Below are 14,629 nucleotides of genomic sequence, written 5' to 3' on the forward strand. Positions count from 1 at the left end.
GGGGGATATCTGGGGTGTAGAGGGGTCAGAGTGCCGGGGGGATATCTGGGGTGTAGAGGGGTCAGAGTGCTGGGGAGATATCTGGGGTGTAGAGGGGTCAGAGTGCTGGGGGGATAATTAGGGTGTAGAGGGGTCAGAGTGCTGGGGGGATATCTGGGGCGTAGAGGGGTCAGAGTGCCGGGGGGATATCTGGGGTGTAGAGGGGTCAGAGTGCTGGGGGGATATCTGGGGTGTAGAGGGGTCAGAGTGCTGGGGGGATATCTGGGGTGTAGAGGGGTCAGAGTGCTGGGGGGATATCTGGGGTGTAGAGGGGTCAGAGTGCTGGGGGGATATCTGGGGTGTAGAGGGGTCAGAGTGCTGGGGGGATATCTGGGGTGTAGAAGGGTCAGAGTGCTGGGGGGATATCTGGGGTGTAGAGGGGTCAGAGTGCTGGGGGATATCTGGGGTGTAGAGGGGTCAGAGTGCTGGGGGATATCTGGGGTGTAGAGGGGTCAGAGTGCTGGGGGGATATGTGGGGTGTAGAGGGGTCAGAGTGCTGGGGGGGGGGGGATATCTGGGGTGTAGGGGGGTCAGAGTGCTGGGGGGATATCTGGGGTGTAGAGGGGTCAGAGTGCTGGGGGGATATCTGGGGTGTAGAGGGGTCAGAGTGCTGGGGGGGGGGGATGTCGAGGGGTCAGAGTGCTGGGGGGATATCTGGGGTGTAGAGGGGTCAGAGTGCTGGGGGGATATCTGGGGTGTAGAGGGGTCAGAGTGCTGGGGGGATATCTGGGGTGTAGAGAGGTCAGAGTGCCGGGGGGATATCGGGGGTGTAGAGGGGTCAGAGTGCTGGGGGGATATCTGGGGTGTAGAGGGGTCAGAGTGCTGGGGGGATATCTGGGGTGTAGAGGGGTCAGAGTGCTGGGAGGATATCTGGGGTGTAGAGAGGTCAGAGTGCTGGGGGGATATCTGGGATGTAGAGGGGTCAGAGTGCTGGGGGGATATCTGGGGTGTAGAGGGGTCAGTGCTGGGGGTATCTGGGGTGTAGAGGGGTCAGAGTGCTGGGAGATATCTGTGGTGTAGAGGGGTCAGAGTGCTGGGGGGATATGTGGGGTGTAGAGGGGTCAGAGTGCTGGGGGGATATGTGGGGTGTAGAGGGGTCAGAGTGCTGGGGGGATATCTGGGGCGTAGAGGGGTCAGAGTGCTGGGGGGATATGTGGGGCGTAGAGGGGTCAGAGTGCTGGGGGGATATCTGGGGCGTAGAGGGGTCAGAGTGCTGGGGGGATATGTGGGGCGTAGAGGGGTCAGAGTGCTGGGGGGATATCTGGGGTGTAGAGGGGTCAGAGTGCTGGGGGGATATCTGGGGTGTAGAGGGGTCAGAGTGCTGGGGGGGGGGATGTCGAGGGGTCAGAGTGCTGGGGGGATATCTGGGGTGTAGAGAGGTCAGAGTGCCGGGGGGATATCGGGGGTGTAGAGGGGTCAGAGTGCTGGGGGGATATCTGGGGTGTAGAGGGGTCAGAGTGCTGGGAGATATCTGTGGTGTAGAGGGGTCAGAGTGCTGGGGGGATATGTGGGGTGTAGAGGGGTCAGAGTGCTGGGGGGATATGTGGGGTGTAGAGGGGTCAGAGTGCTGGGGGGATATGTGGGGCGTAGAGGGGTCAGAGTGCTGGGGGGATATCTGGGGCGTAGAGGGGTCAGAGTGCTGGGGGGATATGTGGGGCGTAGAGGGGTCAGAGTGCTGGGGGGATATCTGGGGCGTAGAGGGGTCAGAGTGCTGGGGGGATATGTGGGGCGTAGAGGGGTCAGAGTGCTGGGGGGATATCTGGGGTGTAGAGGGGTCAGAGTGCTGGGGGGATATCTGGGGTGTAGAGGGGTCAGAGTGCTGGGGGGGGGGGGGATGTCGAGGGGTCAGAGTGCTGGGGGATATCTGGGGTGTAGAGGGGTCAGAGTGCTGGGGGGGGGGATGTCGAGGGGTCAGAGTGCTGGGGGGATATCTGGGGTGTAGAGAGGTCAGAGTGCCGGGGGGATATCGGGGGTGTAGAGGGGTCAGAGTGCTGGGGGGATATCTGGGGTGTAGAGGGGTCAGAGTGCTGGGAGATATCTGTGGTGTAGAGGGGTCAGAGTGCTGGGGGGATATGTGGGGTGTAGAGGGGTCAGAGTGCTGGGGGGATATGTGGGGTGTAGAGGGGTCAGAGTGCTGGGGGGATATGTGGGGTGTAGAGGGGTCAGAGTGCTGGGGGGATATCTGGGGTGTAGAAGGGTCAGAGTGCTGGGGGGATATCTGGGGTGTAGAGGGGTCAGAGTGCTGGGGGATATCTGGGGTGTAGAGGGGTCAGAGTGCTGGGGGATATCTGGGGTGTAGAGGGGTCAGAGTGCTGGGGGGATATCTGGGGTGTAGAGGGGTCAGAGTGCTGGGGGGATATGTGGGGTGTAGAGGGGTCAGAGTGCTGGGGGGGGGGGATATCTGGGGTGTAGGGGGGTCAGAGTGCTGGGGGGATATCTGGGGTGTAGAGGGGTCAGAGTGCTGGGGGGATATCTGGGGTGTAGAGGGGTCAGAGTGCTGGGGGGGGGGGGGATGTCGAGGGGTCAGAGTGCTGGGGGGATATCTGGGGTGTAGAGGGGTCAGAGTGCTGGGGGGATATCTGGGGTGTAGAGGGGTCAGAGTGCTGGGGGGATATCTGGGGTGTAGAGAGGTCAGAGTGCCGGGGGGATATCGGGGGTGTAGAGGGGTCAGAGTGCTGGGGGGATATCTGGGGTGTAGAGGGGTCAGAGTGCTGGGGGGATATCTGGGGTGTAGAGGGGTCAGAGTGCTGGGAGATATCTGTGGTGTAGAGGGGTCAGAGTGCTGGGGGGATATGTGGGGTGTAGAGGGGTCAGAGTGCTGGGGGGATATGTGGGGTGTAGAGGGGTCAGAGTGCTGGGGGGATATGTGGGGTGTAGAGGGGTCAGAGTGCTGGGGGGATATCTGGGGCGTAGAGGGGTCAGAGTGCTGGGGGGATATGTGGGGTGTAGAGGGGTCAGAGTGCTGGGGGGATATCTGGGGCGTAGAGGGGTCAGAGTGCTGGGGGGATATGTGGGGCGTAGAGGGGTCAGAGTGCTGGGGGGATATCTGGGGTGTAGAGGGGTCAGAGTGCTGGGGGGATATCTGGGGTGTAGAGGGGTCAGAGTGCTGGGGGGGGGGATGTCGAGGGGTCAGAGTGCTGGGGGGATATCTGGGGTGTAGAGAGGTCAGAGTGCCGGGGGGGTATCGGGGGTGTAGAGGGGTCAGAGTGCTGGGGGGATATCTGGGGTGTAGAGGGGTCAGAGTGCTGGGAGATATCTGTGGTGTAGAGGGGTCAGAGTGCTGGGGGGGATATGTGGGGTGTAGAGGGGTCAGAGTGCTGGGGGGATATGTGGGGTGTAGAGGGGTCAGAGTGCTGGGGGGATATGTGGGGTGTAGAGGGGTCAGAGTGCTGGGGGGATATCTGGGGCGTAGAGGGGTCAGAGTGCTGGGGGGATATGTGGGGCGTAGAGGGGTCAGAGTGCTGGGGGGATATCTGGGGCGTAGAGGGGTCAGAGTGCTGGGGGGATATGTGGGGCGTAGAGGGGTCAGAGTGCTGGGGGGATATCTGGGGTGTAGAGGGGTCAGAGTGCTGGGGGGATATCTGGGGTGTAGAGGGGTCAGAGTGCTGGGGGGGGGGGATGTCGAGGGGTCAGAGTGCTGGGGGGATATCTGGGGTGTAGAGAGGTCAGAGTGCCGGGGGGATATCGGGGGTGTAGAGGGGTCAGAGTGCTGTGGGGATATCTGGGGTGTAGAGGGGTCAGAGTGCTGGGGGGATATCTGGGGTGTAGAGGGGTCAGAGTGCTGGGAGATATCTGTGGTGTAGAGGGGTCAGAGTGCTGGGGGGATATGTGGGGTGTAGAGGGGTCAGAGTGCTGGGGGGATATGTGGGGTGTAGAGGGGTCAGAGTGCTGGGGGGATATGTGGGGTGTAGAGGGGTCAGAGTGCTGGGGGGATATCTGGGGTGTAGAGGGGTCAGAGTGCTGGGAGATATCTGTGGTGTAGAGGGGTCAGAGTGCTGGGGGGATATGTGGGGTGTAGAGGGGTCAGAGTGCTGGGGGGATATGTGGGGTGTAGAGGGGTCAGAGTGCTGGGGGGATATGTGGGGTGTAGAGGGGTCAGAGTGCTGGGGGGATATCTGGGGTGTAGAGGGGTCAGAGTGCTGGGGGGGGGGATATCGAGGGGTCAGAATGCTGGGGGGGGGGGGGATATCGAGGGGTCAGAATGCTGGGGGGGGGGCGCAGATATATTGTAGATACATACATGTATGTAGAGCTACCCCTCTACATACATGCTTTGTTATGTATGTAGTATTTCCCCCCACGGTTTCTTTGCTGTACAGAATGATTGTTCATGTAGTTCATGCGGAGCTCCTCTTGTCTGCCTCCCACCTCTGTTTACCTGCACTGTCTCCATTGTAGGGGCCCCAGAGCATTACTTTGCCCAGGGGCCCATAATGCTATTAAGAAGGCCCTGCACACACACACACACCAGACAGGACAGTCCCAATGCACCCGGTGTGAACGGGGCCCCCTAATGGATGTACTGGGAGCTGCATCTATATCCACATATACTGTAATAAGTGACAATGCGATCGATCACCACTGATTACCCGAGAGGAGCACACAGTGCGCCCCGTGTTACGGGTTCATCCTCCGTCCGGGTACAAAGTGTCCGACATTTCTATTCCTACACGCCTCACTCCCAGGAACGCCGACGACGGGAACGGGGGACAAAGTCCATCCAAGTGATAAGCTGTAGTAACCCCTTCACTGCTACACAGGCCAAGTCTACTCATCGCGAGATCAGGGACACCGCCAGACCCCAAACAGCAAGGTGTGTGACCCCCCCCCCCCCTCTGTGTACCCGGCATTTAACGGCTCAGGAACCCTTTGCAGGTGTTAAGGGAAGAATGATCTGATTGGAGGGGGACACTGAGCCGAGAATATTCCACCTTTTCCCAATTTTCTCATTTTCTGAGGATTTGGGGTTTTCTGGAATCCATAATCACCACAATGACAAATCACGGCTTGAACCATCTTGCTTTGCATGTAACGAGTCTCTCTCATATATTACTTTCACCTTTTAACCACTTAAGACTCAGACCTTTATGCAGGTAAAGGACCTGGCCAGTTTATGCGATTCGGCACTGCGTCGCTGTAACTAACAATTGCGCGGTCGTGCGGCTCATAAAACAAAATTGGCGTCCTTTTTTCCCCCCTGCAAATATATATTATACGTTTGGGGATTCTAATTAGATGGAAGGAGATGGCAGTGAAAACAAACAGGAGAAGCTCCATTAGCATTGCTGGTTGTCTTGTCATACCAACGGCCACCACAAGATGGCTCCAGATCACAGAAGGAAGCATAGGCCTGCAGAAGGCCGCAAAGCCGCGGCCTCAATTAGCGGCCGCCAGGGGGGGGCGCACGGAGACACGAAACCCCAGCTGTGCCGCGCCAGGTCACCAATTCTCGTCGCAATTGCGACCTGGCGCCCCGGGGTTTGCCGAACCCTGGTCTAAGGGGCGGGTGTATTACGGTTATATTGTATATTGCCAATATATTGGGGTGCAACGAATCCTAATTGGGGGTCGCAACACACAAGATCCGCGGGCCTCCCGGTCCTGCATCGGTCCTCAATCATTACTGTGCAGGAGTGTGGGGTGTAGCAAGATGGTGGCGACAGAACGTCACCTCCGGGGCAATCTATGATGGGGAGCCGAATGTGACGAGACACCCGCAACAAGCTTCCCTGGCCTGATTTGCCTGGAGTTCGATCCCCTCCTGGTCCTGGATCAGCCTCCGGAGTGCCCGAGAGCGCTCCAGCAGCCTACACCTGCCTTGGGACGGGCCGCGGTGTCGGCCTACCTCCTGGAGCGGCGGCCATCTTGCTCCACCCGGCGGTGGCCTAGGTGAGCTCCCCTGCCTTCCCTGACTGCCTTGTGCATTTCAAGTTGATTTTATATATTTTAAAATAATATAAAAAAGTGTTAATAAACAAAAAAAAACAAAAAAACACCATATGTTTATTTGTCTTGACTTTTTGCGGATCCGAAAAATTATCCGGTCCGTAAGTTTTTTGATCAGTTGCACCCCTGGGGGGGTGGGGGGAATTGTGCAAATTTCTTTCCTGCGGCCCGTGGTTCAGGAAAGAAATTCACACTGGGCCAGATTCACAAAGAGATACGTCGGTCGGATCTATGCGACTGATTCATAGAATCAGTGTCGCATAGATCTCCCTTAGATCCGACTGGTGTAAGTGACTTACACCGTCGGATCTTAGGCTGCAATCTCCCGCCGGCCGCTAGGTGTCGCCTCGGTCTTTTACGCGTCGGATATGCAAATGAGGAGAACCGCCGATTCAGAAACTAACGCCCGACGCTTTTTTTTTTTTACGTCGTTTGCGTTCGGCTTTTTCCGGCGGATAGTTACCCCTGCTATATGAGGGGTAGCTAATGTTAAGTATGGCCGTCGTTCCCGCGCCGATTTTCAAATTTTTACGTTGTTTGCGTAAGTCAGTCTGGAATACGGATGGCCGCAATTGACGTTGCCGCCGTTAAACAATGACGTCCTAGCGACGTCATTTGGAGCATGCGCACTGGGAAATTTCGCCGGCGGCGCATGCGCAGTTAAATTGGCGCGGGAACGCGCCTGATTTAAATTGTACACTCGTCCTAGCCGCGGAATTTGAATTCCGCCAGGGGAGTTACGATCCGCCGGTGCAAGTTTCGAGGTAAGTGCTTTGTGAATACTGCACTAGCCTCGCAAAATTGCACCGGCGGATCGTAAATCACATAGATTACGCGGATCTAAAGATCCGCTAATCTATCTGAATCTAGCCCACTGTCATGAGGCGTACTCAATGTTAAGTATGGCCGTCGTTCCCGCGCCGATTTTCAAATTTTTACGTTGTTTGCGTAAGTCAGTCTGGAATACGGATGGCCGCAATTGACGTTGCCGCCGTTAAACAATGACGTCCTAGCGACGTCATTTGGAGCATGCGCACTGGGAAATTTCGCCGGCGGCGCATGCGCAGTTAAATTGGCGCGGGAACGCGCCTGATTTAAATTGTACACTCGTCCTAGCCGCGGAATTTGAATTCCGCCAGGGGAGTTACGATCCGCCGGTGCAAGTTTCGAGGTAAGTGCTTTGTGAATACTGCACTAGCCTCGCAAAATTGCACCGGCGGATCGTAAATCACATAGATTACGCAGATCTAAAGATCCGCTAATCTATGTGAATCTAGCCCACCTTTAGTTTTGGCTATATATATATATATATATATACAAACATTTTACTTGGAACCCCCAAACACTGCTAACAAAAATTATTGATTTTAACTTAAAGCGGAGGCCCACCCAAATATATATATATTTTTTTAAAGCCAGCAGCTACAAATACTGCAGCTGCTGACTTTAACCACTAGGGACCCGCGCTGCAGACAAAAGACGTCCACAGCGCGGCTCTCAAGTGCCGGGTGGACATCCCTGGACGTCCTGTTTACATTCCCCGTGCGCGCCGCTGGGGGGCGCACAGCAGGGAAACACTGTGCCCGGCGCATCGCTGGGAAGCCGATGCGCGTGCCTGGCGGCTGCGATGTCCGCCGGGAACACGCGATCGGCGGTGACAGCAGGGACGTGGAGCTCTGTGTGTAATGATGGGGTGTAAACACAGAGCTTCACGTCCTGTCAGGGAGAGTGGAGACCGATCTGTGTCCCTTGTACATAGAGACACAGCATCGGTCACCTCCCCCAGTCAGTCCCCTTCCCCCACACAGTTAGAACACTATGCAGGGTACACATTTAACCCCTTCCTCACCCCCTAGTGTTAACCCCTTCCCTGCCAGTCACATTTATACAGTAATTAGTGCATTTTTATAGCACTGATCGCTGTATAAACGTGAATGGTCCCAAAATTGTGTCAAAAGTGTCCGATGTGTCCGCCGCAATATCGCAGGCCTGACAAAAAATAAAATAAAAAATATATCGCAGATCGCCGCTATTACTAGTAAAAAAATAAATCTATCCCCTATTTTGTAGGCGCTATAATTTTTGCGCAAACCAATCAATATACGCCAATTGCGATTTTTTTTTTAACAAAAATATGTAGAAGAATAAGTTTTGGCCTAAACCGAGGGGAAAAAAAAAATAAAAATAAATTGGGATATTCTAATTAACAAAAAGTAAAAAATTGTGGGGGGTTTTTTTCAATTTTTTTTTTCTTTTATTGCGCTATAAACAAAAAAACGCAGAGATGATCAAATACCACCACAAGAAATCTCTATTTGTGGGGGAAAAAAAACGTATAAAAATATAATTTGGGTACAGCATTGTATGACCGCGCAATTGTCATTCAAAATGCGTCAGCGCTGAAAATTGGTCTGGGCACGAAGGGGGTTTAAGTGCCTAGTAGTGAAGTGGTTAACTAGTTGCCAACCAGCCGCCGCAGTCCTACGGCGGCAGGTTGGCTCTCCTGCATGAGAGCCCGTAGCTCTACGTCGCCCCACGAAGCGGCCACTAGGGGCCGCTCGCTCCTGACTCGTGCGCGTGTGCCCGGCGGTCGCGATGGCTTGTTACAGAGCGAGAACTGGGAGCTGTGTGTGTAAACACACAGCTCCCGGTCCTGTCAGGGTAGAAATGCTGATCTTCTGTTCATACAATGTATGAACAACGATCTGTCATTTCCCCAAGTCAGTCACCACCCCCCCCCCCCCCTACAGTTAGAACACACCCAGGGAACATACTTAACCCCTTCCCCGCCCCCTAGTGTTAACCCCTTCCCTGCCAGTGGCATTTTTATAGTAATCCAATGCATTTTTATAGCACTGATCGCTATAAAAATGCCAATGGTCCCAAAAATGTGTCAAGTGTCCGAAGTGTCCGCCATAATGTCGCAGTACCAAAAAAAAAAAATAAGCTGATCGCCGCCATTACTAGTAAAAAAACAAATATTTATAAAAATGCAATAAAACTATCTCCTATTTTGTAAACACTATAACTTTTGCGCAAACCAATCGATAAACGCTTATTGTGTTTTTTTTTTTACCAAAAATATGAAGAATACGTAATGGACTAAACTGAGGGAAAAAAATTCTCTTTATATATTTTTGGGGGATATTTATTATAGAAACAAGTAAAAAATATTGAATTTTTTTCAAAATTGTCGCTCTATTTTTGTTTATAGCGCAAAAAATAAAAACCGCAGAGGTGATCAAATACCACCAAAAGAAATCTCTATTTGTGGGAAAAAAAAGGACGCCAATTTTGTTTGGGAGCCACGTCGCACGACCGCGCAATTGTCAGTTAAAGCGACGCAGTGCCGAATGGCAAAAAGTGCTCTGGTCTTTGACCAGCAATATGGTCCGGGGGTGAAGTGGTAAAAAAACAAACAAAAAAAAAAAAGTCGCTCGTCTCTCGGCTGCCCCCCTGCCGCCATCCTCAGTGAGGGAACCAGGAAGTTAAGTGTTGCAGCTTCACTGCCCGATTCCCTACTGCGCATGCGCGAGCCGTGCCCTCACTGGTCCCCTGGGACCAGTGTGTTTCCTAGAAGACAGAAAGGGGGGGGCGTGAAGGGGCGTAACTCCCGCAGGCGTCTATTCCCGGAAGTGGTGCAAATACCTGTATTATAAAAAGGTATCTGCACCCCCCCCTCCCTCTGAAAGGTGCCAAATGTGCCCCCGGAGGGTTCTGAAAAGCGGAGGTTCACTTTTTGTGTGGGCCTCCGCTTTAAGAAAAGTGTCAGGAAAAGATTTGGACTTTAAGTGGTTAAACTTCCCGCATTTACACACAGAAGTTTGATCCAAGAAGGAAGTGGGTTACAATGTTTCATGTTGTTACAAACTTGGCAGACTGCTGGGATTTTGTTCTTTACACACAGAAGTTTATCCCTTTGATCTAAGAAGGAAGTGTTGGTTACAATGTTTCATGTTGTTACAAACTTGGCAGACTGCTGGGATTTTGTTCTTTACACGCAGAAGTGTATCCCTTTGATCTAAGAAGGAAGTGTTGGTTACAATGTTTCCTGTTAAGAACTTGGCAGTCTGCCCAGATATTTTCTTTTGACAGCTGAGTGAGCGGATAAATTCTCTCCACTTCTACAGTTCTATGAAAGAAATCGGCCATTCATGTGGTTGTAAACCCAAACAAAATAAAAATAAAAAAACCTGCAAGACAAAGGCATAATGAGCTAGTATGACTAGCATACTAGCTTGTTATGAATAACTTACCTTAAATCAAAGCCCCCGAAGCCGCCCTCGTCTCCCCCCTCTGGCCGCAGACATCTCTCCCGGAGGTTACTTCCGAGTATCGCCGCTACGGCGTAAGACGTCACACCGAGCGGGAGCCGTCAAAGCCGGTGTTACCCGTTCACAAAACCGGCATGCTCATTGCGCCGTTGTATACGACGCGCATACGCCATAGACATCGGTGCATTCTTTTTGGCAAATATCTCAACTGTGTAGGTTTAGGAGATATTACAAACGCCTACAGGTAAGTCCTAAAAGGGGGAGTTCCAGGCTTTTTAATAAACAGACACCGACCTGTTCCACGGTCCAGCGACGCGGCCGCCCCGGAGCTCCGCCCCTCTCCGGCCGACGTCTTCATTCCTTAGTGTGGGCACCCGGACCGTGACAGCTTTCGGGTTTCATGGCCAGGCACTCACTTGCGCATGCGCGACGAGTGTGGCGCTGCGCTCTGAGTGGTCAGACGATCTCCTGGGGCCTGGAGGGGGGAATCTTCCAGCGGGGACACTAGGCCAGGGACGCTCCAGGAGGAATTGTTATTGCCGTCTCTGAGGAGGATGGGAACCTCTCTACCAGTTTACTATTATGACCGGGAACAAAATTATAATAATAATCCGTAAAATTGTGGGCGGTCACTACAACGGGAAAAGAGGGGGAATCTTCCAACGGGGGACAGGAGTTGTGGTGACAGCCAGGGATTCCCTCACACTTCCTGTTTTGACTAAAGGAGGACAGGAAGTGAATGAAAGATCTCCCCAATGGGGACACAGAAAAAAAAAAAAAAAAAATAATAATCTGGCAAGTTGTATATACTTTTATAACTGTCCTGTATTTAATAATAATAATAATAATAGTGACAGCCAATCACACGGGTTACAATGCGATTGTACAATCACATCGTAGTGGCGGATGGAATTGTACGGTGTGTATAGCGGGATTGTACCCGGGATTGGGGCGGCGCGTCTATGCCGGGATTGTATACTGGGATCGGGACGGCGCGTGTATACTGGGATCGGGACGGCGCGTGTATACTGGGATCGGGACGGCGCGTGTATACTGGGATCGGGACGGCGCGTGTATACTGGGATCGGGACGGCGCGTGTATACTGGGATCGGGACGGCGCGTGTATACTGGGATCGGGACGGCGCGTGTATACTGGGATCGGGACGGCGCGTGTATACTGGGATCGGGACGGCGCGTGTATACTGGGATCGGGACGGCGCGTGTATACTGGGATCGGGACGGCGCGTGTATACTGGGATCGGGACGGCGCGTGTATACTGGGATCGGGACGGCGCGTGTACTGGGATTGTATACCGGGACGGCGTGTATACTGGGAGTGTATACCGGGATCGGGACGGGGAGTGTATACCGGGATCGGGACGGCGTGTGTATACCGGGATCGGGACGGCGTGTGTATACCGGGATCGGGACGGCGTGTGTATACCGGGATCGGGACGGCGTGTGTATACCGGGATCGGGACGGCGTGTGTATACCGGGATCGGGACGGCGTGTGTATACCGGGATCGGGACGGCGTGTGTATACCGGGATCGGGACGGCGTGTGTATACCGGGATCGGGACGGCGTGTGTATACCGGGATCGGGACGGCGTGTGTATACCGGGATCGGGACGGCGTGTGTATACCGGGATCGGGACGGCGTGTGTATACCGGGATCGGGACGGCGTGTGTATACCGGGATCGGGACGGCGTGTGTATACCGGGATCGGGACGGCGTGTGTATACCGGGATCGGGACGGCGTGTGTATACTGGGATCGGGACGGCGTGTGTATACTGGGATCGGGACGGCGTGTGTATACTGGGATCGGGACGGCACGTGTATACTGGGATTGGGACGGCGTGTGTATACTGGGATCGGGACGGCGTGTGTATACTGGGATCGGGACGGCGTGTGTATACTGGGATCGGGACGGCGTGTGTATACTGGGATTGGACGGCACGTGTATACTGGGATTGGGACGGCGCGTTTATACTGGGATCGGAAGGTGTATACTGGGATTGGATGATGAGATTGGACGGCGTGTATACTGGGATCGGAAGGTGTATACTGGGATTGGACGGTGTATACTGGGATTGTATGATGGGATTGGAGATTGGTGTGTGGGGGAGGGGAGATGTGATGGCGGGAAATCAGAGAGGGGGGAGGGGGTACAGAACACAAATAAGATCGTCCAATTAAAAAAGAAGAGACCCCCCCCAAAGCCTCCACCACCTCCCCTCCCCCTATCCCGGGCCGAGGGTCTCTCCCCTCCCCCCCTCACACCCGGGACTCACCCTGGAGAAGTCGGCGGCCCGGCACACACACGGTCCGGTAACACAGCGGAGACAGGCGGAGGAGTTCCCGGAGTTCTCAGTCACCTCAAAGCCAGGAAGAGCCCCAATCACCGTCCATGGCGGACCAACAATCCCAGCATGCCCCGCGCTCCGGGCCAATGATGTGGCTGTGATCGGGAGGGGGCGGGGTCTGGCAGGCACGGGTGGTTGTAGCGCGGCCTGTGATAGGTTAGACGGGTTTGGTTGCACGGTGGGCCGTGGGCGGGGACAGAGAGGCGATGCGGTTGGTTCATAGGCTACGATCGAGGTGGGCGGGGACAAGGAGGGCGATTCGGTTGTACAATAGGCGGGAATGAGGGTGGGCGGGGACAGGGAGGTGACTTAGATGTACAATAGGCTGAGATGAGAGTAGGCGGGAAGTTTGGTTGCACAGCACGCTGTAATACTAGAAGGAAGAGAGGAGGTGGGGCGGGATTGTTGAGCAAGGTAGGCGGAGCCAGGAAGGCGGTTTGGCTGTACAATAGGCTGAGAGGAGGGTGGGCGCGGCCATGGAGGTGATTTGGCTGTACAATAGGTTGAGATGAGGGTGGGCTGGGCCAGGGAGTAGATTTGCTGGGATGAGGGTGGGCGCGGTCAGGGGGCTGATTTGGCTGTACAATAGGCTGGGATGAGGGTGGGCGCGGTCAGGGAGGCTGATTTGGCTGTACAATAGGCTGGGATGAGGGTGGGCGCGGCCAGAGGGCTGATTTGGCTGTACAATAGGCTGGGATGAGGGTGGGCGCGGCCAGAGGGCTGATTTGGCTGTACAATAGGCTGGGATGAGGGTGGGCGCGGTCAGGGAGGGGATTTGGCTGTACAATAGGCTGGGATGAGGGTGGGCGCGGTCAAGGGGCTGATTTGGCTGTACAATAGGCTGGGATGAGGGTGGGCGCGGTCAGGGAGGGGATTTGGCTGTACAATAGGCTGGGATGAGGGTGGGCGCGGTCAAGGGGCTGATTTGGCTGTACAATAGGCTGGGATGAGGGTGGGCGCGGTCAGGGAGGCTGATTTGGCTGTACAATAGGCTGGGATGAGGGTGGGCGGGGACTTGGATGTACAATAGGCTGATATGTGGGTACAGTGGCCCAGATTCAGCTAAGGGCGCGCACTGGTATGGTGGCGCAGCGTACCGTTTTTACGCTACGCATCCGTAAATTACTGGAGCTATGCTTCATTCACGAAGCATTTGCTCCGTAATTTGCGGCAGCGTTTCGTAAAAGGTGCCGGCGTAAGCGCGCGTAATTTAAATGATTCCGTAGGGGGCGTGGATCATTTAAATTAGGCGCGTTCCCGCGCCGAACGTACTGCGCATGCTCCGTCGGGAAAATTTCCCGACGTGCATTTCGGTAAATGACGTCGCAAGGACAACATTTGCTTCGACGTGAACGTAAATGGCGCCCAGCGCCATTCACGATCCACTTACGCAAACGACGCAAATTTCGAAAAATCGCGACGCGGGAACGACGTCCATACTTACCATTGGCTGCGCCTCCTAATAGCAGGAGCAGCCTTACGCCGGAAGCGACGTACGCAAACGACGTAAAACTCGAACGCCGGGCACGCGTACATTTGTGAATCGGCGTGAGTATGCAATTTGCGCAATTTACGCTGACCACTACGGGTGCGCCACCTAGCGGCCAGCGTCAGATTGCACCCTAAGATACGACGGCGTAAGAGACTTATGCCAGTCGTATCTTAGGCTACAGTCGGCGTATCGAGCTTTCTGAATACAGAAAGTAGATACGCTGGCGTAGCGTTTGAATTACGCGGCGTATCTATGGATACGCCTGCGTAATTCTTTACTGAATCTACCCCAGTGGCTGTAATGTGGATGGGAGTGGAAGAAGGGGGCCGGGCTTGTGGTGAAAGAGGGCGGGGCCAGGGACATTGGCTGAAGGAGGAGGAGGCAGTTTGGCTGTGATAATTGGAAGGGGGCGGAGACAGAGGCGGGTTTTGGTGGTATTTGATCACCTCTGCGTTTTTTGTTTTTTTTTGCGCTATAAACAAAAATAGAGCGACAATTTTGAAAAAAAAAA

General features: G+C 54.4%; 1 protein-coding gene across 4 annotated transcripts in view; it reads right to left on the reverse strand.

The window, feature by feature from the left end:
- Positions 1-12,732, reverse strand: part of NUMA1 (nuclear mitotic apparatus protein 1) — a 93,759-nt gene extending 81,027 nt beyond the window's left edge. For 3 of the 4 annotated variants that reach the window (XM_040334100.1, XM_040334102.1, XM_040334099.1), the window contains exon 1: positions 12,555-12,732. The gene's annotated coding sequence lies outside the window, so the exon portion shown is untranslated. The remainder of the gene's footprint in view (positions 1-12,554) is intronic. The other variant, XM_040334101.1, reaches the window with a different exon arrangement.
- Between the last annotated feature and the right edge of the window lie 1,897 nt (positions 12,733-14,629).

Source organism: Rana temporaria, assembly GCF_905171775.1.
Source record: "Rana temporaria chromosome 2 unlocalized genomic scaffold, aRanTem1.1 chr2h, whole genome shotgun sequence".
NCBI classification, from domain to species: domain Eukaryota; kingdom Metazoa; phylum Chordata; class Amphibia; order Anura; family Ranidae; genus Rana; species Rana temporaria.